This window comes from Bufo gargarizans, unplaced genomic scaffold (assembly GCF_014858855.1).
Source record: "Bufo gargarizans isolate SCDJY-AF-19 unplaced genomic scaffold, ASM1485885v1 original_scaffold_1506_pilon, whole genome shotgun sequence".
Classification (NCBI taxonomy): Eukaryota; Metazoa; Chordata; class Amphibia; order Anura; family Bufonidae; genus Bufo; species Bufo gargarizans.
In genome coordinates, this window is record NW_025334391.1 from 27,213 (window position 1) to 49,772 (window position 22,560).

Sequence of the window (22,560 nt, forward strand, 5' to 3'; positions counted from 1 at the left end):
GGAAACCACCGGTCGACCAGCGGCAGGAAGGCGGATGGGACGGTTGGGAAGGAGGGGGGTCCGCCTCCCTTCTCCCGCACATCCAGCCGCAGCCGCACCGCCGCGTCCCGCCGCCGAAGCGTCTCGTCTGGGTCGGGGTGCGGGGTCCGGAGAGGAGTCGGAGGCGTCCGCGTCCGGGAGCGCGGTACGTCGAAAACCCCCGGGGCGTGGAGGCGGCGCGGAGACGGGGACGGCCGGGGCCCGCGGGGGGCCTCCGAGCAGGTCCCCGGACGACCCTCTGTGTCCCTCTCCCGACCGGGTCGACGCTACCGCTGCCTCCCGCGCGGTGCCGTCCTCCGACCCTCCCCCTCCGTCAGCCCCCCCGACGTGGGCGCAGGGAACCAAATCCCAGGGCGAGATGCGGCGCCTTGCCGCGGGTGCAGGCCGATCCGGGTACCGCACGCCGTCAAGCGGTAGGTTTCGAAGCCTCGCAGTCCCTCGACCCTAACCAGGGTGAGGGGCCGAGCGCCCGGACACCAGGGCCCCGGCTCACCGAGCAGAGCGAGGGGACGGAAAAAAAACAAACAAACGCGTACCCGAGCAGCCGCCGGAGGGCCCTCTCGGAAACGAGAGGCCGCCCGCGGCAACGGCAAGGGGAAGGGTCTCACCTGCTGACGTCCCTACTCGCTGGGGGGCCTCGTCCTCCCTCGGCGCGAAAACAAAAAAGTCGTGAGCGACTCTTAGCGGTGGATCACTCGGCTCGCGCGTCGATGAAGAACGCAGCTAGCTGTGAGAATTAGTGTGAATTGCAGGACACATTGATCATCGACACTTCGAACGCACCTTGCGGCCCCGGGAGGAACCCGGGGCTACGCCTGTCTGAGGGTCGCTTCTCCGTCGATCGCCCCGCCGTCCCCTCCACCCTTCCCGGTGGTTGCGGCGGCGCGGCTAGGGTCGGTCGCAGGGGCGGGTTTCGGGGTCGGGGTGGGAGAGTGGGGAAAGCGGTTTCCCCTCTGCTCTGCGCGACCCACCCCTTCGTCCCCCTAAGGCCAGACCTCGCGAGCCGCGCCCCGGTAGCGTCCGGAGCTCCCCCCAGGCTGTCTGTGGCGACACAGGGCTGCCTGTCGTGGGGGGCCGGGCCGCCGGCGGCACGCTCGCACCACCCTCCTCGATGCCTCCTTTTTTCCGACTCAGACCTCAGATCAGACGTGGCGACCCGCTGAATTTACGCATATTACTAAGCGGAGGAAAATAAACTAACCAGGATTCCCTCAGTAACGGCGAGTGAAGAGGGAAGAGCCCAGCGCCGAATCCCCGCCCGTCCGGCGGGCGCGGGAAATGTGATTCAAATGTGGTCAGTCTCTGTTAAGCAATCCTCTAGGGGAGGATTGCTTAACAGAGACTGACCACATTTGAATCACTGGACATTGGGGTAAGAGACACACGCAGATTAGTGTTGACGCTTAGATCAAAGATTATGCAATAGGCTGCGAATAATATATGGCACCAACCCTGTGAACATAGTTGCACTTATACCCCGATCACAGTGATGCTATATGTATTTGAAGTGAGAGACAACTGCATCCATGATTAGAGAAAGCTTATATATGATATGCTGACCTTGATATCAACCACCAGCAGCGTCTCACACGTTAAATATATAATACCATACGATGAGTTAATTAAAAATATAGCAGCTATTGTGGACCGTTCTCTGTAGGCACCCTGTATGGTCTCTATGTATATGTATTTTTGTCTATATATATTTTTTTCTATGTTTTTTATGTTTAATAAAGATTCATTTTATTGGGTATTTTATGGTACCAGTTCTCTTCTGTTGATTCACATGTTAGAACAATGTAGGTAAGGGAAGTCGGCAAGTCAGATCCGTAACTTCGGGATAAGGATTGGCTCTAAGGGCTGGGTCGGTCGGGCTGGGGTGCGAAGCGTGGCTGGGCGCGCACCGCGGCTGGACGAGGCACCGCCCCCGCTCCCCCGTCCACCGGGCCCTCGACCGCCCTTCCCTCCTCCATCCCGCGCCCGCCGCCCCCGACCACCCCCACGCCGGGTCACGCCGCAAGGTGGGGGTCCGGTGCGGGCGGGGGGAGGCGCGGCGACCAGCGCGGGTCCCTCGTGGGGGGGACGGCCCGGTCCGGGGGTTCCGGCCGGGGGGCCAGGCGGGTCGGCGGCGGAGGCGACTCTGGACACGTGCCAGACCCTTCCCGTGGATTGCCCCAGCTGCGGCGGGCGCTTCTCCCCCGCCCTTCCTTGGTTCGCCGGCGCGGGCGGGCAAGGGCGCCGCGCTCTCTCCCCGGTCTCGGCCGCGGGGTGGGTGCGGTCCCCCCTTCCCTCCGCGGGCCTTGCAGGGGGGTGCTCGGGCGGACGGCGCCTCGCCTCGGCCGGCACCTAGCAGCTGACTTAGAACTGGTGCGGACCAGGGGAATCCTACTGTTTAATTAAAACAAAGCATCGCGAAGGCCCGAGGCGGGTGTTGACGCGATGTGATTTCTGCCCAGTGCTCTGAATGTCAAAGTGAAGAAATTCAATGAAGCGCGGGTAAACGGCGGGAGTAACTATGACTCTCTTAAGGTAGCCAAATGCCTCGTCATCTAATTAGTGACGCGCATTAATGGATGAACGAGATTCCCACTGTCCCTACCTACTATCTAGCGAAACCACAGCCAAGGGAACGGGCTTGGCGGAATCAGCGGGGAAAGAAGACCCTGTTGAGGATGACCCTATCTGCACCTTCAATCTAATATACCCTTTTATGGATAGATTTAAACTTGGCCTGATACAGCAGAAACTACTGATTTAGGGAATTGCTAAGTTAGGAATTGTATTTCAACCCAGAACAAAAATATATCCTTTGCCAGACAGCAGACAGTATTACAATTGGCTAGCCACAGCTGAAACGCCAGATTTAGGGTACTGCTATTTTGGCAATTGTATTTCACCCCTCAATAAAATAGCAAGCACAGCCAAGCACCTGATGTAGGATATAGCAAAAAAAAAAAAAACACACACTATTGATGGTTAAATGTGGCAGCTTGTTAAATTGGTGTCAGCTTGTGTGACAAAACGGCCGCCGATCACCCCAGAAAAAAGTGACAGAAAAACGCTCTGGGCAGCCTAAAAACAGTGAGCAAATAAATAGCAGAAGTTGAATGATTCACAGCTGTAGATCGATCACTTCATTAAGTGTTTTGGAAGAGTAAATCCCTGCCTAATTTCGCCCTAACAGCAGAAGCTGCATCCTCTCCCTACACTGATCAGAGTAGAGTGACGTGCCGCGCTACGTGACTCCAACTTAAATAGAGGCTGGGTCACATGGTGCTCTGGCCAATCACAGCCATGCCAATAGTAGGCATGGCTGTGACGGCCTCTTGTGGCAAGTAGTATGACGCTTGTTGATTGGCTGCTTTGCAGCCTTTCAAAAAGCACCAAGAAAGCGCCGAATACCGAACCCGGACTTTTACGAAAATGTTCGGGTCCGTGTCACGGACACCCCCAAAATTCGGTACGAACCCGAACTATACAGTTCGGGTTCGCCCTTCCCTAGTTGTAACCAATTAGAGATAATATGAGATTGTACAGCTTTGACATTTTGTCTTTTGGTTCTTTAACCTGTAAAGCTAACGTTTCAAAAAGGGAGTGTTCTGGGGTATTGGATAACCCTATTAGGTGTTTTTTCATATATTTACTAAAGTGCATCAAATGAAAGGACAGACTGGTCATTAAAGGGTTCTCCCTCAGGATCTCTAGTGATGAAACATCATTATCTGGGCATAGGTCTAGGGCATAGGTCTAGAGTCTCTTGAAAGTGGACCGTGGAGTCGAAGAACACATCTCTTACTTGCAATAGTGTTTGATAGTTTGGAGATAGTCGTGTCAGCAAATTTGACTCCTTCCACATGCGTAATGTGTATCCCGTGATAGGGCTGTGAGAGCTTAATGTTTTATTTATTTGGTGACGATCCAGAAAGAGCAAAGATCTAATCGGTATAGGGGATATGCTATTCTCTACATCTAAGTCTAATCTATTCTTGTATGGTCTTAACCAGTCTAGGCACCTGGAGCACATTATTGCCTTATGGTACGTTTAGAGATCTGGGACTCCAAGACCGCGCACATCATTATTTGTTTATATGGCAGTCTTGCTTTCTTTCCTCCCCAAAGAAATCTTGAGATTATTTTTTGAAGTTTCATTAAAAAGTCTTTAGGGATTAGTATAGGCAGGGCTTGGAGGTAGTAAAGGATAGTGAGCATGAGAATGGACTTAATCAAAACTCTACAGCAGGCTTGGACTGGCCCACTAGGGTACAGGTGAATCCCCCGTTGGGCCCCTGAGCATGGGGGTCCTCTAGTCTCCCACCGCCTGCACAAGTCGCACATAACACAGTAGAGTTCCTGCACTACATACATATATCCAATGTACAGCACCTCAACCAGCCTATGTTCATATAAAAAACTTGATAGATTATTAAAGAAACTCCCCAATTTATTATTATAGACACGATCAGAGCTGAGAGGACTTCTAGGTATAGAGGAAAGCTGCCAGTGTCCTCTTCTCCCCAGGACCTACCTTCTCAAAGTTGCTGCAGGGACCCCCATGTACAATCATCTGGTAGCATCTTGCTGCTGTGTGAGCAGGTAATATTTGAATGTATCCGTACGATGGGCCCCCAAAAGAAATTTTACTGGTGGGCCCCAGGCACCCCAGTCCGACACTGCTCTATGGCCAAACCATGATATAAAGGGAATATTCCATGAGCTTATCATGTCTTCAAGCCTTTTAGGTAGTGTAAAGAAATTTTCCTTAAACAGGTGTGAAAATTCAGGAGTGAGTTTAACCCCTAAGAATGTTATTGATTGAGAAGTCAACTGAAAAGAGGCGAGATTCTTTAGTTCATTTAACTCCAATTTGGGGATAGACACATTTAAAACCGTAGATTTAGATACATTCACTGAGAAATTGGAGAGTTCATGGTATGTCTGGAGGGTTGACACAATGGCTGGGAATGCAATTTTTGGATTTGTAATCAATAACAAAACATCATCTGCAAAGGCCGCAGTTTTGTGGGTTGTGTCTCCCATCGACATCCCCTTGATGTCTATGTTTTGCCTGAATAGTAATGTAAGAGGGTTTCGATTACTAGGACAAATAGTAATGGTGACAGAGTGCAGCCTTGCCTTGTGCCGTTTGTTATAGGGAACCTTGGGGATAGGGTACCATTAACTAGGATGCGTGCCGTGGGTTCTTCGTACATAGCCATGACACCTGCTATGAAGGTGTCCGGAATGCCGAATTTGGCCATAGCCTGTGACATAAATAGCCAGTCTACCCTATTGAAGGCCTTCTCAGCGTCCATACTGAAAATGGCTAATGGTGTTCCCTTTTTATTTGCAATTTGCATGAGTTAAATGACTCTTATTTATATTGTTTTTTCCTTCTCTACTAGAGATGAATCCTACTTGCTCTGACGAAATAAGATCTGGTAGAAGCACTTTTAACCTATTAGCTAGCAGCTTAGCGTATCATTTTAAGTCATTGTTTAAAAGGGAAATTGGTCTGTAATTCGAGCAGAGCGTATGGTCTTTGTTAGGTTTGGGGATTATAGGCCAAGCCTTCCCGTGCCTTATTGCATACATGTAGTAATCTGGGCAAAAGTACGTCCTTGAAGGTAGAATAATAAAGGACTGGTAGACCATCAGGGCCAGGGCTCTTGTTGAGGGGGGAATTTTTTAAAGCTGTTTGCAGTTCTATCAACGTGAAAGGGGAGTTTAGTTTGGTTATTTGGTCCTTCGACAGGGAGGGTATGTCCAATGTACTCAGCCACGATTGTATGTTCTGTTTCCTCACATTCGTCTGATCTGGGGTTACATCACCCTTAGATTGTATGACTGTTTGTAGTACATGCAGAATTGTTCTGCTAGTAAATCTGTTTTATGTACTAGCTGCAAATTTTCAGATTTAATACTAGATATATAGGATGCTGCTTTCCTTTTTTTTTTTTTTTTTTTTTTTAAATAATTTTTTATTTGAATTTCACATACAGAACAAATCCATAAAAATGGAGAAAGCACATTACTCTAACAGTAGACATAATAATTACAGTTCTTTTTCATCATTTTTTCTTTCCCTTACCCTCCCTCCACCCCCCCCTCCCCCCACGTGGGGACGCGAAAAAAAAAATAAAATAAAATTACCAACACTAAAGTAGCCAATTTTTCCATACCTGGTCGAGATTTAATGACCTTTTTTTGTGACTCTTCATCACTCGTTCTTCTTTAATTAAATTATCTATCATTTTTCTCCACTGTCCCACCGTCGGTAAATCTACTTTTATCCATTTCCTAAGTATAAGTAATCTGGCCTGGAATAGTACTTTATTCAGAACCAGTCGTGTTTTTTTATTTAGCTTCAAATGTTCAGTTGCCCCTAGAATACAAATTATTGGATCCCTGGGCAGCCGAACTTTCAAGAGCAAAAATACGGTTTCAATTATTTCTGTCCAATATCTATGGAGCTTGGGACATCTCCAAAAGCAATGTATTAAGTCAGCTCTCTCCTCCCTGCATTTGGGGAACTGATCTGTTGCTTTCACTCCCATTCTTTTCAATATCCATGGAGATCGGTGTAGTCTGTGCACTATAAAGAATTGTGAGATTTTATGTGAGCCCCTATCCGAGATTGTCGCATAATTTTTAAGAGCATCTCCCCAATTTTCTTCTGTGAAGGAGTCTAGATCCTTCTCCCATTTTCCTACAGCAAGCATTGTAATCGTTTTTCTCTTACCTTCCATCAGAAGCCTATATCTCCTTGCGGTTGTTCCACCTCCTTCCCCTAGTGTGGTAAACTTATCCAACCTATCCGATTTTTCCCTCCTATACCTATCCTCCTGTAACACTATCCGCAGTGCATTCCTGAGTTGAAGATATTTATAGGTATCAGTATGGGGGATCCCAAATTCCAACACCATTGTATTAAAGTCCTTCAGCTTATCTTCCTCAAAGATCTGGTCTAAATATATCATTCCTTTTTTTCCCCAATCTATATAGTCCCTTATTGTTTCTAATTCTTTCAAATAAAGATTTTTCCATATCGGTGTGTATTTCAAAAACCCTTTAATCTCCAATATCTTCTTAATTTCCCCCCATACGTGTTCTATTAGATTTAATATCCTATTATCAGAATTTTTTTTCCCCAAAAAACCTGACTCCAGCACCTCTAAGTGATTACCTCCCTCTTTCCACCCCCATCTATTTAATTCTTGCCTACCCACTTGACTATCTAAACTACCCTTTATATTCCCATATTGAGTTATTAAAAAGTATAGAAACAAATTGGGGACCGCTAGTCCTCCCTCCTGCACTGGGAGCTGAAGGACTTCCTTCTTTATCCGAGGGATCGCACCCTTCCAAATAAAGTCCGCCATTAGTCTATCAAATAGTTTGAAGGTAGTCTGCGGTATTCTCACTGGAGCGTTTTGAAGTATATAGAGTATCTTTGGGAGAAGAACCATTTTTATTAAATTTACCCTACCTTGAATTGACATTGGCAGTCTTTTCCATATATGTATTTTAGTTCTTAGTTCTTTTACTAAGGGAAGGACATTTAATTTTTCATATTCTTCTATATTTCCGGAGATTTGTATGCCAAGATATTTAAAATTTTCATGTTTTTTAAGAACGTGCACCCGTGTATCTCCCTGTAATTGTCTATCTCCTAATAATAACATATGTGATTTCCCCCAATTTATCTTTAAACCCGAAAAGAAACCAAACTTATCTATTATCTCTATTACTCTATTAAACTGGTCCCCAGTGTTTTGCAAAAAGAGTAATATATCATCCGCATACATTAACAATTTTTCTTCTCCGCCCGCATATTGGAAGCTTTTAATCTCCTTATCATTTCTTATTATGGTTGCCAAGGGTTCCATTGCAATGGCAAATAGCAGTGGGGAGAGAGGGCATCCCTGCCTAGTGCCTCGAAATAGGGCAAAAGGCAGGGACAAGCTCCCATCCACCACCACTCTAGCCCTGGGATTTAGATATATTAGCTGGATCCACCCTATAAATCCCTCCCCTATACCAAATCTCCTCAATACTGCCCATAGATACTCCCATTCAATACAGTCAAATGCCTTTTGGGCATCTAATGAGAGTATCGCTTTCTCCCCTGCAGCCAATCTATTGGCTTCGATGTTGAGGAACAGCCTTCTTATATTGGAGTATATTGTTCTACCCGGTATAAATCCTGTCTGATCTTTATTTATTATTACTTTAATGACCCTTGAAAGCCTGTCAGCTAGGACTTTTGCCAGAATTTTAACATCCGTATTCAACAGGGATATTGGCCTGTATGAACCGGGATCTGTTGGTTCTTTTCCCTTTTTTGGGATTAGTGTAATAATTGCTTCCTTCATAGAGTTCGGTAAGTCGCCTAATTTTTGAGCTTCGTCCAGAGTTATCTTTAATTCTTGTACCAAAACCTGGGAAAAGGTTTTATATATTTCAAAGGGGAGCCCGTCCCCACCCGGTGCTTTCTCGGATTTAACCTTCCCCAGAGCTAGATTTATTTCTGCCACCGTTATTTCTTTTTCCAAATATTCTTTTTGGGGCTTAGATATCCTACTAAAGGCAATCTCGTCCAAGTATGAATCTAGCTCTTGTTTTGAGTATTGTACCCTGGACTTATATAGCTCTAGGAAGTACTCCCAGAACACTTTTTTAATACCTTCGGGTGTGGTGATTAGTTTACCCATTTTATGCTTTCCTTTTTTTAAGCTGGAAAACATTATCTTTGAAGCTTTACTGCCATGAGCATAGTATTTATATTGTGTTGCGAGGAAGAGTTTGGCTGTGTTAGCATTTAATGTTATTTTTAATTCAGACCTCAGGGTCTCCAGGAGTGCCAAAGTATTTGTAGCCAACATTCTTCTATGATACTTTTCCAACCTGGAAATTTCCAAGGTAAGTTCTGCAATTCTTTTCTGTTTTTGTTTTTTTACAAATGCGCCAAGAGCTATCAGATGACCTCTAATACCTGTTTTATGGGCATCTCAGAGTGTCATTGGGGAGATATCTGTAGATTCATTTAACTGGAAGTATTCCTCTATCAGGCCAGTTAACCTCTCTATGTGAGGGCTACTCAAGAGTCTCATTGAGCCTCCATCTAACTTCTGCCTTAGGCATATTAGGTATGGTGAAGGAAACTAGAACTGGAGCATGAGCCGATAGAAGAATACTCCCTATCTTTGAAGAGACACAATTGCTAATAAATTGCACAGGGAGGAACATATAGTCCAGCCTATGGTATGACTGGTGGGCTGTTGAATAATAAGTATAATCCTTTTCATTAGAGTGCATTGCCCTCTAGATATCTACTAATCCAAATTGGGACAGGGATGTGTTTATTGTACCTAGAGCTATCTTTGACACTGCCGATACCCCCGATGATGCATCCAAATTAGGTACCAAAGCAATATTAAAATTGCCTCCTACAAAGGCTATTCCTTCTGCAAAGTCTCCAAATTTATTCATGGCTTCAATGAGCCAGTTTCTTCCCAGAGCCCAGACAGCTGCCACCATCTGCAGGACCACCGGCTACTTTTGTAATGGTGGCTGATGAAGGGTTTGCTTTGACACCCCATGTCATGTGACTCTTCCCCAGACGCGACCTGGATGACAGCAGACGTATATACAGCTATCGGCTGAGTAGAGCCCGTCGGTATGTTGAGTGTGCATTTGAAATACTTAACAACAAGTGGAGAGTATTACTGTCATCCTTAAAAATGTCACCGGACAATGCGACCCTGGTTATTCAAGCATGTGTGATCCTGCACAACTTCGTCAGGATTCATGATGTGCATTAAGATCACAATGTGACAGCTGCAAATGTAGCAGCATTAGCGATCATAGTGGAATAGCGTAAGCGCAGAACGATATCCTGTTTCTTAGTTAGGAAGCGTGTAAAAAGAATAGTAAAAAAATTCAGTATGCAATTTGAGTTTGTAACCAGCGGATGGCTCATGCACCTAATTAAGTAATGAATGAATGACACCCTGTAACTTTGTGATTTAAAACTACAGGTATTGCGATTCTAAAAGAAAACACCAATACTTTATACTTTTTGTATAGTTATTATTCTATCTATCATGAATATATTTTTTTATAGTTATTATTTAATCTATTATTTATATTTTTTTTATAAATGCTCTTATTTTAAAAATAAGAGCATTTTTCTATGACATACAATAGACAACATAGAACAGATGATCACACAGGCTATATGCCAAAATCTGGGTATGGTGCAAGCCGACCACCTATCCACCTTGTGTGCAATGAGATATTCAAGCCCATCTCTCATCTGACTGAGAGCTGGTAAGCCTCAAAGTTGCTTGAATCCTTTTGGATTGCTTGGGGGACCTGCGCACCTAGATCATTATCATTAGGGTAACAAAAATTGCAAAAAAAAATGTTGGAGGATGCCAGCTAACTCTTCTCTCTCTGCTTAGGAGGGCTGCATAAAAAATGCTCAGGTTTCTAATTGTCCTCCTAACTATATTCAATAACCTTTCTATACTGTGTTGTAAAGTAAGGGTACTTTCAGACTAGCGTTGTGAAGATCCGGCAGGCAGTTCCGTAGCCAGAATTGCCTAACGGATCCGGAAATCTGTGTGCAAACGGATAGTATTTGTAGACGGATCTGGATGCGGATTCGTCTAACAAACGCATTGAAACACCGGATCAATCTCTCGGGTGTCATCTGGAAAAATGGACCCAATATTTATTTTGTTTGCATTTAGGTCTGCGCATGCGCCGACTGAAAGACCGGTTCCGTCAGTGCGTCAATTTTAATGTCGGATCCAGCACTAATACATTTCCGTGGAAATTAATGCCGAAACTAGCAATCCAGCAAGTGTTCTGGAAATTTGGAAGGAGAAAATACCTTAGCATGCTGCGGTATTTTTTCTCGTCAAATACCATAAGAGGGACTCAACTGATGCATCCTGATTAGCGTTGAGCGAACCCGAACTGTAAAGTTCGGGTTCGTACCGAACTTTAGGATTTTTGGACCCCGAACCCGAACATTTCAGTCAAAGTTCTGGTTCGGTGTTCGGCGAACACTTTTTGAAAGGTTGCAGAGCAGGCAATCAACAAGCGTATAACTTGTGTGCCCTTAGAAGCCATCACAGCCATGCCTACTAATGGTATGGCTGTGATTGGCAAGTGCAGCATGTGACCCAGCCTCTATATAAGCTGGAGTAACGTAGCGCTGCCTGTCACTCTGCTGTGCTTAGTGTAGGGAGAGGATGCTGCTGCTGTGAGGGAGAGAATAGGACAGAATCTGTGATCAGAACTCCAATTGAACTCAGCGATCTACATAGATTAACCCTGGGTTCACACCTGAGCGTTAAAACGCTCAACAAGGAGAAACCAATGCTTCCCTATGGGAATGGTTCTCACCTGGGCATTTTGTAAAACGCCCGACGCTCAAAAAAGTTCTTGAGCTTCTTTGGGGCGTTTTGTCGCGCGTTCCCGTACATAGACTTTCGGGAATGCGCGACAATGGGCGTTTGCTTGTCTCTGTATGCGCGATTGTAAACGCCGGTACAATCGCGCATACAGAGCGCTCCTTTCAGAACGCTCAGATGTGAACCCAGGGTTAGTTGTGTGGGTGCAGGGCACAATCTTTTTACACTGCCCTGAGCCCAGTGACAGAGAAAAATAACTTTTATCCATCTGATAGTTCGGCGGCGGCTGCAATTTTATGCAAGCTCAGGGCACCAGCACTGCATCTTTTGTGACATTCAAATCCAAGCTTGAAATACTGCAATAATATATATATATATTTTTTTAAACACCCTTTTTTGGCAATATCCTACATCTGGTGCCTTTGGAGCATTAGTCAGTGTGCAATTTGAGCTAGAAATACAGCTATAATTTTCTGTTTTTTTAAAAACACCCTTTTTGGGCAAAATGCACAATTTTACAGCCCTTGCTGCATCTGCACGTGTGAAATGCAAGCGTTATATACTGCTGTCATATTCTGTTATTAAAAAAAACACCCATTTTGGGCAAAATACTTAATATTGCAGCCTTTGCTGTATCTGTTATTGTTAAAAACAAGTTTGAAATACTTCAATAATTTTCTGGCTTTGAAAAAAATACCAGTTTTTGGCAATAACCATAATTTTGGGCCTCTGCCGCATCAGTCAGTGTGCAATTTAAGCTACAAATACAGCTATAATATTTGGGGTTTTAAAAAATACCATTTTGGGGCAAAATAGACAATTTTACAGCCCTTGCTGCGTCTGCACATGTGAAATTCAAGCGTTATATACTACTGACATATTCTGTTATTAAAAAATACACCTATTTTGGGCAAAAACTTAATTTTGCAGCCTTTGCTGCATATTTCATTGTGAGATACACCCTTTAGATACTGTGGTTCTATTCTGCTATTAATTAAACCCCCCTTTTGGGCAAAAATCTTTATTGCGGCCTAGTTTGCATCTGTACGTGTGAGATACATACTGTGGTTCTATTCTGCTATTAATAAAACGCCCATTTTAAGCCAAAATCTTCAATTGCGGCCTAGTCTGCATCTGTATGTGTGAGATACACCCTTTAGATACTGTGGTTCTATTCTGATATTAGAAAAACACACATTTTGGGCAAAAAAAAAACTAATTTTGCAGCCTTTGCTGCATATGTAATTGTGAAATACACCATTTAGATACTGTGATTCTATTCTGCTATTAGAAAAACACAAATTTTGGCAAAAATCTATTTTTTTTTTATTTAACAAATCTTTATTATTTTCTTGACATATATTATATGCTCCTGTAATTTGCCCACTGGCTCCTGGTATCGCCCATACGGCGCAGGTAGGAGAGCGTTAGGTCCCGGGCTACTTGAGAAACCTTGACGTGGTGCCCGGGCTTAGACATGTTCTACACCGTAGGACATGTTGACTAATCTCTCAATTTTAAAATCAGTTTGAGGGTTTAGTGAGACCGCAGAGTGCACCTGTATTTGTTGTTGTTTTGTTATATTGTTATCTTGACATTATACAAAAACAGATTTAACAATCATTCATATACACAATAATCCCACATATTAACCCCACCACCCCTTAATTTTAACTACTCCCCCCTTTGCAGCCTCCCATACTATGTTTATTACCGCTGACCCGTCGTTCATAACAAAAAAGTCCATTATCTCTCTCAAAATCCTATTTTGTATCTTCATTATATATGTAACCTTCTTATATTATTTCTTGGATTGTGGTCCGAAATCCCTCACTGTCTGTATTTAACCTGTTCAATATCTCACAAACCTTTATTATTAGTGAAAGCTAAAATATTTTTTTATTTTATTTAGGGTTCATTACTCTCCAAATATCTATCCAGCCGATTTCCTCTGTGATATTTTTTTAATTGACATCCTGTGCAAATTATTTGGGTGTTACCTACTCTATGGCTATCTATTTTGCTATCCATAACATTGTCGAACTCTCCCACAACCAACAGTGCTTTATCCCCTACCTTTTAACACAAAATCGTGAATTTTTTGCAGGACATCTACTTTAAAGGGGGGCGGTATATAAACATTTGCTATTATCCAAGGCTTTCCTTCCAGTAGGCAGTCGATCAGAACATATCGGCCCTCACCATCTATAGCTGTCTCCCGAATTTTAATATCAATGTTGCAATGTATTAATACACTCACACCTCTAGTGTAAGATGAATATACTGAGTGAAAAGAATGTTGTATCCACGGTCTATACAACCCTTTTGTTGTTTCGCCTATCATATGTGTCTCTTGTAGACAGACTATAGCAGGTAGAGTTCTGTGTATTGCATCAAACATGATCGAGTCCAGCTATAGCATAACCCTAGCAAAAATATAAATGAATAAACTTTATTATTAATTACGACAAACACATTGTCCACTAAATGTCCAGGCGTACACCAGACCACCCGAATGATTCGGCCTTAGGGGATGTTGGAGATAGCCCTAAACTATAAACCCTAACACTAGGCCCTGAGCCCAGGGGCGACTCCTGATGGTGGAGGCCCCCTGTCCTCGAACCTGACCTGACACTCCTGATGTGCCCTATTAAGTAAGGTGGTTGGGAGTCAGGATTAAGTGTGGTGGGCTGGTGTAGGCGTGGACAAAGAGGATCAATAACAAGCAATGCACAGTGTATGCAGCCCTGTTGATACAAATGACCAGCAGGTACACGGTGCAATAAACTACAATTAAATGAAGACACCAAATAAGTGATAATAAGTAATGTCACAGATCTAGTCTGTGTACAGCCCCGACGCGTTTCCCCCACGGTGTGGGATCATCAGGGGGTGGATGCAAATTAGATAAATCAATAAAGATAACGAGGAAAAAACCATGTCAGACGGGTGGAGGCCCAAACAATGTTGGCATCCCCATAATATAGCCGTCTAGCAGGTGGTGTCAAACGACATACATAGTTAAAAAGAGAGATTGGACCAGATAGTATTCCTGGGAGGTCTAGAGGGATAAAAAGAGTATCAGACGTCTTGATATAACGGGCATGTGCAAGTCACATACGGCCATCAAACATGGATGTCTGTAGAGAAAAAGATAGTACATGCTGTATATATGCGTCCAAATGTACACCAGTTACACACCCATTATTGTGAGACGCCACCACCAGCACATGTCAGATTATAGGAGATCACTCACTAGATCAGGGCAAAATATAGAGCACACACGTAGCCACGGTTGGTGCCAAAAGGTACAGATGGCAGTCTTCTAAATAGTGGTGCTCTAGACGACAAGTCCTATTACTGTTGTCAACAGTGTGTTTAACTCATATCCAGCATAATGAGATACTGGGGAGATAATATAGTAAACGATGAGATAACATCAGATTGTCTAGTACCCATGTATAGTAACAGTAGATAGAAGAGTTACCTATAAATGTGATCTGGATAATGTAGTCCGGCCCCTCAGGATATGGCCGTCCACTAGTTAGAGTACACTGAGTGACAAGAGAGTGTATATATGTCAGGTATGCACGAAGATAATCATCTCATGCCTAGGTGTAGTGCAGTAGGGATACTTACTTTTGATGGTGAGTCCCTCAGGTCCTGTAAAGCCTCCCAGGGTCCAATACTTTGTCAAATCAGAGTAGCCCTTAATTTATACATATCACCCTAATTAGAAATACAATCACCTGTTAATAGGTGACCCCCTCCGGTGTGTAGTTGTGATACCGCCTAGTGTTATGGTATGTATTAACTCAGAGCCGGCGTGCGTTCCATGTCCAGATACGTGACTTCATCAATTGTAGATCTAGGGGGTTGGTGTATCTGTGTCAATGCACATGCCCTCTAGACTATGTTGGGAAAACTATTAGAGAGTTTAGAAGGCGTATTTTGGAACACATCAATGATGTAAAAAAAAAGGAAGTTACCCCGGTAGCTACGCATGTGAACGATTATCACGGGGGGGATCCAGGATGTCTTCGATTCACGGCACTTGAATTAATACATCCATCGCCACGCGGAGGGGATTGGGACAGGAGGATCCTACAAAAAGAAAGCGAATGGATCCATAGACTCCGCTCCCAATCCCCCCTCGGTTTAAATGAAAGATTGACCTTTTCCTGCTTTTTGTAACCTGCTTTACTTATTGGCCTTCGACCTATGCCAGCTATATCTATATTCCCCTCCCCCTCTCCCCCCCCCCCTTCCCTTCCTTCCCTTCCCTACCCTATCCTCTATCCCTGCAGCATATGGGCTCGGATTGACAGCTCTATCCTTATGGACTGGGCCGGGTGCGTGAAGCACCCAAATTGTCGGTATCATAAACGGTGAATAGTAACTGTTTCACCGTCGGATTTATCGTTTCTATATATACCCCGTATCTACTATTGCAACAACTCCTTGTCCTCATCATGGCCCCCTATCTAGCCATCTGTCTGCCATGGAGGTATCCTTGTCATCTATAGACTTATATACCCCCCTCAGAGTATTAATCCAGAGCAACAAAAAGCTATCTTTTATCTTCTAGGTAGCTGACCTTTATCTGTTGCATGGACACTATTATTAATCTTAACACAATCGCCATATAGGTATGGATAAGCGGCTTAAAACTATCTAAGATACTTCTGGCCGTGCACTCACTCTACTCAGTGTTTTGCATCCATGTTATTGGGAGGATTTTATGTTCCACAAATCGGCCTGGCCCTATGCGCTCCATTCTGGAACGCAGGGCTCAGTCTGATGACGCCGTACCTGGACGCTGGGATCGCCTTGCGTTCCACGCTCGAACGCAAGACCCTATGACGTCATATCCGGACGGCTGAACCGGATGTCCTGCGGCGTGCGCTCCACAATGGAACGCACGCCGGCTCTGAGTTAATACATACCCTAACACTAGGCGGTATCACAACTACACACCGGAGGGGGTCACCTATTAACAGGTGATTGTATTTCTAATTAGGGTGATATGTATAAATTAAGGGCTACTCTGATTTGACCAAGTATTGGACCCTGGGAGGCTTTACAGGACCTGAGGGACTCACCATCAAAAGTAAGTATCCCTACTGCACTACACCTAGGCATGAGATGATTATCTTCGTGCATACCTGACATATATACACTCTCTTGTCACTCAGTGTTCTCTAACTAGTGGACGGCCATATCCTGAGGGGCCGGACTACATTATCCAGATCACATTTATAGGTAACTCTTCTATCTACTGTTACTATACATGGGTACTAGACAATCTGATGTTATCTCATCGTTTACTATATTATCTCCCCAGTATCTCATTATGCTGGATATGAGTTAAACACACTGTTGACAACAGTAATAGGACTTGTCGTCTAGAGCACCACTATTTAGAAGACTGCCATCTGTACCTTTTGGCACCAACCGTGGCTACGTGTGTGCTCTATATTTTGCCCTGATCTAGTGAGTGATCTCCTATAATCTGACATGTGCTGGTGGTGGCGTCTCACAATAATGGGTGTGTAACTGGTGTACATTTGGACGCATATATACAGCATGTACTATCTTTTTCTCTACAGACATCCATGTTTGATGGCCGTATGTGACTTGCACATGCCCGTTATATCAAGACGTCTGATACTCTTTTTATCCCTCTTATCCCTTTTATCCCTCCCAGGAATACTATCTGGTCCAATCTCTCTTTTTAACTATGTATGTCGTTTGACACCACCTGCTTGACGGCTATATTATGGGGATGCCAACATTGTTTGGGCCTCCACCCGTCTGACATGGTTTTTTCCTCGTTATCTTTATTGATTTATCTAATTTGCATCCACCCCCTGATGATCCCACACCGTGGGGGAAACGCGTCGGGGCTGTACACAGACTAGATCTGTGACATTACTTATTATCACTTATTTGGTGTCTTCATTTAATTGTAGTTTATTGCACCGTGTACCTGCTGGTCATTTGTATCAACAGGGCTGCATACACTGTGCATTGCTTGTTATTGATCCTCTTTGTCCACGCCTACACCAGCCCACCACACTTAATCCTGACTCCCAACCACCTTACTTAATAGGGCACATCAGGAGTGTCAGGTCAGGTTCGAGGACAGGGGGCCTCCACCATCAGGAGTCGCCCCTGGGCTCAGGGCCTAGTGTTAGGGTTTATAGTTTAGGGCTATCTCCAACATCCCCTAAGGCCGAATCATTCGGGTGGTCTGGTGTACGCCTGGACATTTAGTGGACAATGTGTTTGTCGTAATTAATAATAAAGTTTATTCATTTATATTTTTGCTAGGGTTATGCTATAGCTGGACTTGATCAATTCTAAATATTAAACCCATTATAATTATATGTATCCTAATTTGCTGGATGATTATTGCATCAAACACCGCCACTCTTTTTACACCTCTACTCAGGCCCCTGATATTTCAAGAGATAATTCTCATAAAAGTCAGTTTATATATCTAGCTATTTCCAAATGTACTGAAAACTCGTGAAGGAGGGCAAAGAGAGAGAGGGCAGAGGAGAGAGGAAAGAGAGAAAAAAAACACCCGACCCCATATCCCCCTTACTGAATGACCCAGAATGGCATTTAGCCCTGGCTCTCTAGCATTACTCCCTCCCGGCCCCACCCCAACCCATTTTCCGTCTCAGCTCTTTAATTTTTCTCTAATCCAATCTCCCGCCGCCTCAGCAGTATAAAAAAAACAGGTTCTATTCTCCCATTCAACCCGTAACTTTGCTGGGAACATCATTGAATATTTTACATTATGCAAACACAACTTTTTCTTAACATCAATAAACTGACTTCCTTTCCCTTACTGTTTCCCTAGCATAATCGGGAAATAACATGACCGCTGTGCTCGCACACTCCAACCTCCCCTTCTTCCTGGACCTACGTACTATCTCCTCCTTATCGCTTACTGATAGTAAATTAATGATTATTGATCTTGGTCTTGTTTCAGGTAGTTTCGCTGGCATTCTATAGGCCTTTTCCACAAAATTCTTATAATCTGCGATATCTTGGCCCAGTTGTTCCCTCAGCCAGTTTTGTATATAGCCACATCCTTCTACCCCCTCCGGGATCCCCAAGCATCTTAGATTGACCCTTCTCTGACCGTTATCTGTAAGAGATCCTCCGAGTCTGATACTTTTTTCTCTACCTCTGCCAACCTGTCCTTATACTTTTTGTAAATCCATTAAAAGGAGCCCAACCACCTATTTAATATTACCAGTTTGGATCCTTTATTGCCAAACTGCAATTTATTATTTCTTGGAAAATTTCTTGCAAGCTAGGCGCCTGCTCCCCCTTTGTTATGGTTACTATCATCCCCCTCTTTTTGCTGGTTAATACCTCTCTCTCCAATCTGGAAACCCTCGACTGGAATTTTAATGTTAGTGGTTTCGGCCAGCTCAGAAAATTCCCCCTTCAGATCTTGGGATACATCATCTTTTTTTTGGAGGGGGGGGGGCTTGTCTGGCCTCGCATATTAGTCAATAATTGTTGCTTGGTCCTTTCTGTTTTTTTAAATATTGGGGAAATTGAAGTGTTCAGCTCCACCTACCCACGCCCCTTTTTTCCCAGCACCCTGTCTGGCCATCTCTGCCTAACGTAATAAACCAGGTCAAGGCCCAGCTCTCTATTTGTCTAATATAATTAGAACTCTTAGTCGTATTAAGGTTATCACGTTTATGCTCTTGGTCCAGCTAGTGTGGCCAACACAAATGGGACAGTAATAAATAAATGTAATTAACCCAGTGAAAACCACCCGGTTATCACCATGGATATTAAATCCTAGGCCAATTTTAATTGCTTCAACACCCATCATTGTAAGCCACACGACTGAACTCACAAACCCATTAATATGGTTAATAAGTTAACCCAATCAAACTCACATTCCGGTTAGTATAATCAATTGACTAAATCAATCCCTGGTATTTCCGCAGGCAATAAAGACCATGGCAATTTTACTGTTATAAGACAAATAGTCCGTTTCATCAGTTAGTTCATTACACATCATTTGTAGTTAACATAGCTGAAGCTCATCACCCAGTTACAATAGCTAGCACAGTTACACGCATAGGCCAGTTAGTATGTTAGCACCGTTAGTAACTCTGCAGTCATATTACATGTAGGGTTGAGCGGACACCTGGATGTTCGGGTTTAGCGGGTTTGGCCGAACTTGGGACTTGTACTTAACCCGAACTTGACCCTGAACCCCAATGAACTCAATGTGGACCCGAACTTTTGAGCATTAAAATGTCTGTAAAGGGCTAGAGGGCTGCAAATGTTGTCAAAATGTGGTTAAGAGCATGGCTAGTGCTCTGCAAACAAATTCGGATAGGGAAATTACTTTAAATAACATAAAATACATAAAAATAAAAAATAATAGTCTTGATCTAGGAGGACCAGATCCATATGGGGAAGGAGGTTGAGGAGGCGGTGGATGTGGCGGTGTAGGTGGAAGTGGCGGTGGAGGAGGAGGTAGCCTACACTGCTTTTTTGTTTTAAAATGTATTTTTATTTTTTTTAAATTGGAGTACACCCCAAAACATTGGGAAATATAACCCTCCAGTCGTGCTAAACACACGTTCAGATAATACATTGGCTGCAGGGCAGGCCAGCACCTCTAAGGTGTAAAGGGAAAGCTCAGGCCATGTGCCTAATTTGGAGACCCAGAAGTTGCAGTTACTGACCCCTGTCAGTTAGTTCATGTAGGCGTGTGCATACTAATTGCCCCACCATGTCGCACGTTCCCGTGATGATCAACTTTCAGTGTTCTTTTATGCTCCTACCATGGTGATTATGGGTTGCGGTGAATCAGGGTTCCAGGCCAGAGAGGGAGTGTGAGAAAAAGAGACCAAATTTAAGAGAGATAAATTTATTTTAAAAAAATTGGGATCGAGAAGAAATGTGGGAAAAACTATTGAGGCGCAAATGTGGGAGAAGTTACAGAAGCCCAAATGTGGGCCAAAAGAATCAAGCAGAATTGTGGGAAAAGCTATTGAGGCGCAAATGTTGTCTAAAAGAGTATAGCGGAAATGTGGGAAAAAGTACTGAAGCTTAAATGTGGTACAACTTGTTTAAGTTTAAGCATTCAATCAAAGGAGGTGGCGCGCATCGATTATAGAAGCATTTCAGAAATTTTATTCCCTGTCACCTATGCAGAGCAGGGGTTTATTCACATCTAAAATTGTATAATGTCAACCCAAGAATGTAACAGAAAAATTACAGAAATTGATTAACCTGTCTACTTGGTAGAGCAGGGGTCTATGACAGAAAACTATTGTTTATTGTCACCCGAAAATGTAAAATAAAAATGATTGAAATTTATTAAGCTGTCAACTAGGTAGAGGAGGGGTATATTACACCCAAAAATTGGTGAATTTGACCATAAAAAATGTAACTGAAAAATGTTTTTTTTTTGTTAACCGGCCTACTAGGTATAGCGGTGGTACTTCACACCCAAAAATTGTTGAATTTCAACTGAAAATGTAACTGACAAATATTTTTTTTTTGTTAACTGGCCTACTAGGTATAGCAGTGGTACTTCACACCCAAAAATTGGTTCATTTTACCAGAAAATGTAAATGACAAAGTTATAAAATGATATAAAATAAATCACGTACAAAAAATAAATAAATATGGATTTACGAGGTGGAGTTCCATATGGAGTAGGAGTTTGAGAAGGCGGTGGACGTAGCGGAGTAGGTGGAAGCTGCGGTGGAGGAGGACGAGATAGCCAACACAGGTTTTTGGTTTTAATTTAATTTTGTAAAATTAAGGTACACTCCAAGAGAGTGTGAAATATCCAAAATACAAACATGAGCAATTGCGCTGCAGTATAACAATGGCTGCTTAGTGCCGGTATACATGTCTATTCTGCACAAGGTACGGACAAGTCCTGTGGGATCCATGCCTGGTTCATTTTAATGAACGTGAGCTTGTCCACATTGGCTGTGGACAGGCGGCTGCGCTTGTCTGTGATGACGCCCCCTGCCGTGCTAAACACACGTTCAGATAATACACTGCCTGCAGGGCAGGCCAGCACCTCCAAGGCGTAAAGGGCAGGCTCAGGCCATGTGCCCAATGTGGAGACCCAGAAGTTGAAGGGGGCAGACCCGTCATTCAGTATGTGTAGGCGTGTGCACACATACTGCTCCACCTTGTTGGTGAAATGCTGCCTCCTGCTAAGACGATCCATATCAGCTAGTGGTGCTGGTTGTTGTGGGCCAGGCTGCCCAGAGGCAACAAAAATCTGTCCTCTGTGGGAGGTGTATCGTCTGTATACTCTGTATCCCCCCCATCCACACACCAGTGATGGCCATGAGCTGTTCTGGGTGCCACTCTGCTGTGAACATGGTTCTTCCTCCTCCATCTCCTTCTCCTCCACCTCCTCATCCTCCAGAACTGTGCCCTGGCTGGACAATTGTGTACCTTGGGTTTGTGGGTGCAGGAACCCACCCTCGGAGCCACTTGGGAATGACTGGCCGGAAACCTTATGAAATGATCCTTCCTTCATCATCGCCAGGAGCGTTTTTTCAAGGAGGCATAGAAGTGGGATAGTAACTCTGAGAACGGCGTTATCGGCACTGGCAATGTTGGTGGAGTAGCAATGTTGGTGGAGTAATCGAAACAGCGCAACAAGGAACACAGGTCTCGCATGGAGGCCCAGTCATTGGTGGTGAAGTGGTGCTGTTCCGCCGAGCGACTCACCCGTGCGTGCTGTAGTTGAAACTCCACTATCGCCTGCTGCTGCTCGCACAGTCTGACCAGCATGTGCAAGGTGGAGTTCAACCTTGTGGGCTCGTCGCACATGAGGCGGTGAGCGGGAAGGCCGAAGTTACGCTGCAGCGCTGACAGGCGAGTCCTATTGTCCTATTAGGGCTGACACAGACGGCCCGCACTTTATGCAATAGCTCTAACATATCAGGGTAATTTTTAAGGAATCTCTGCACCACTAAATTCAGCACATGCGCCAGGCAAGGGATATGTGTCAAACCGGCTAGTCCCAGAGCTGCTACGAGATTTCGCCCATTATCACACACCACCAGGCCGG

General features: G+C 44.3%; 1 non-coding gene across 1 annotated transcript; it reads left to right on the top strand.

Moving 5' to 3' along the window:
• Positions 1-714: 714 nt before the first annotated feature.
• On the top strand, positions 715-868 carry LOC122923366. Its single transcript, XR_006387277.1, has one exon. It is a non-coding gene; the product is annotated as a 5.8S ribosomal RNA (ribosomal RNA).
• The last annotated feature ends 21,692 nt before the right edge of the window (positions 869-22,560 follow it).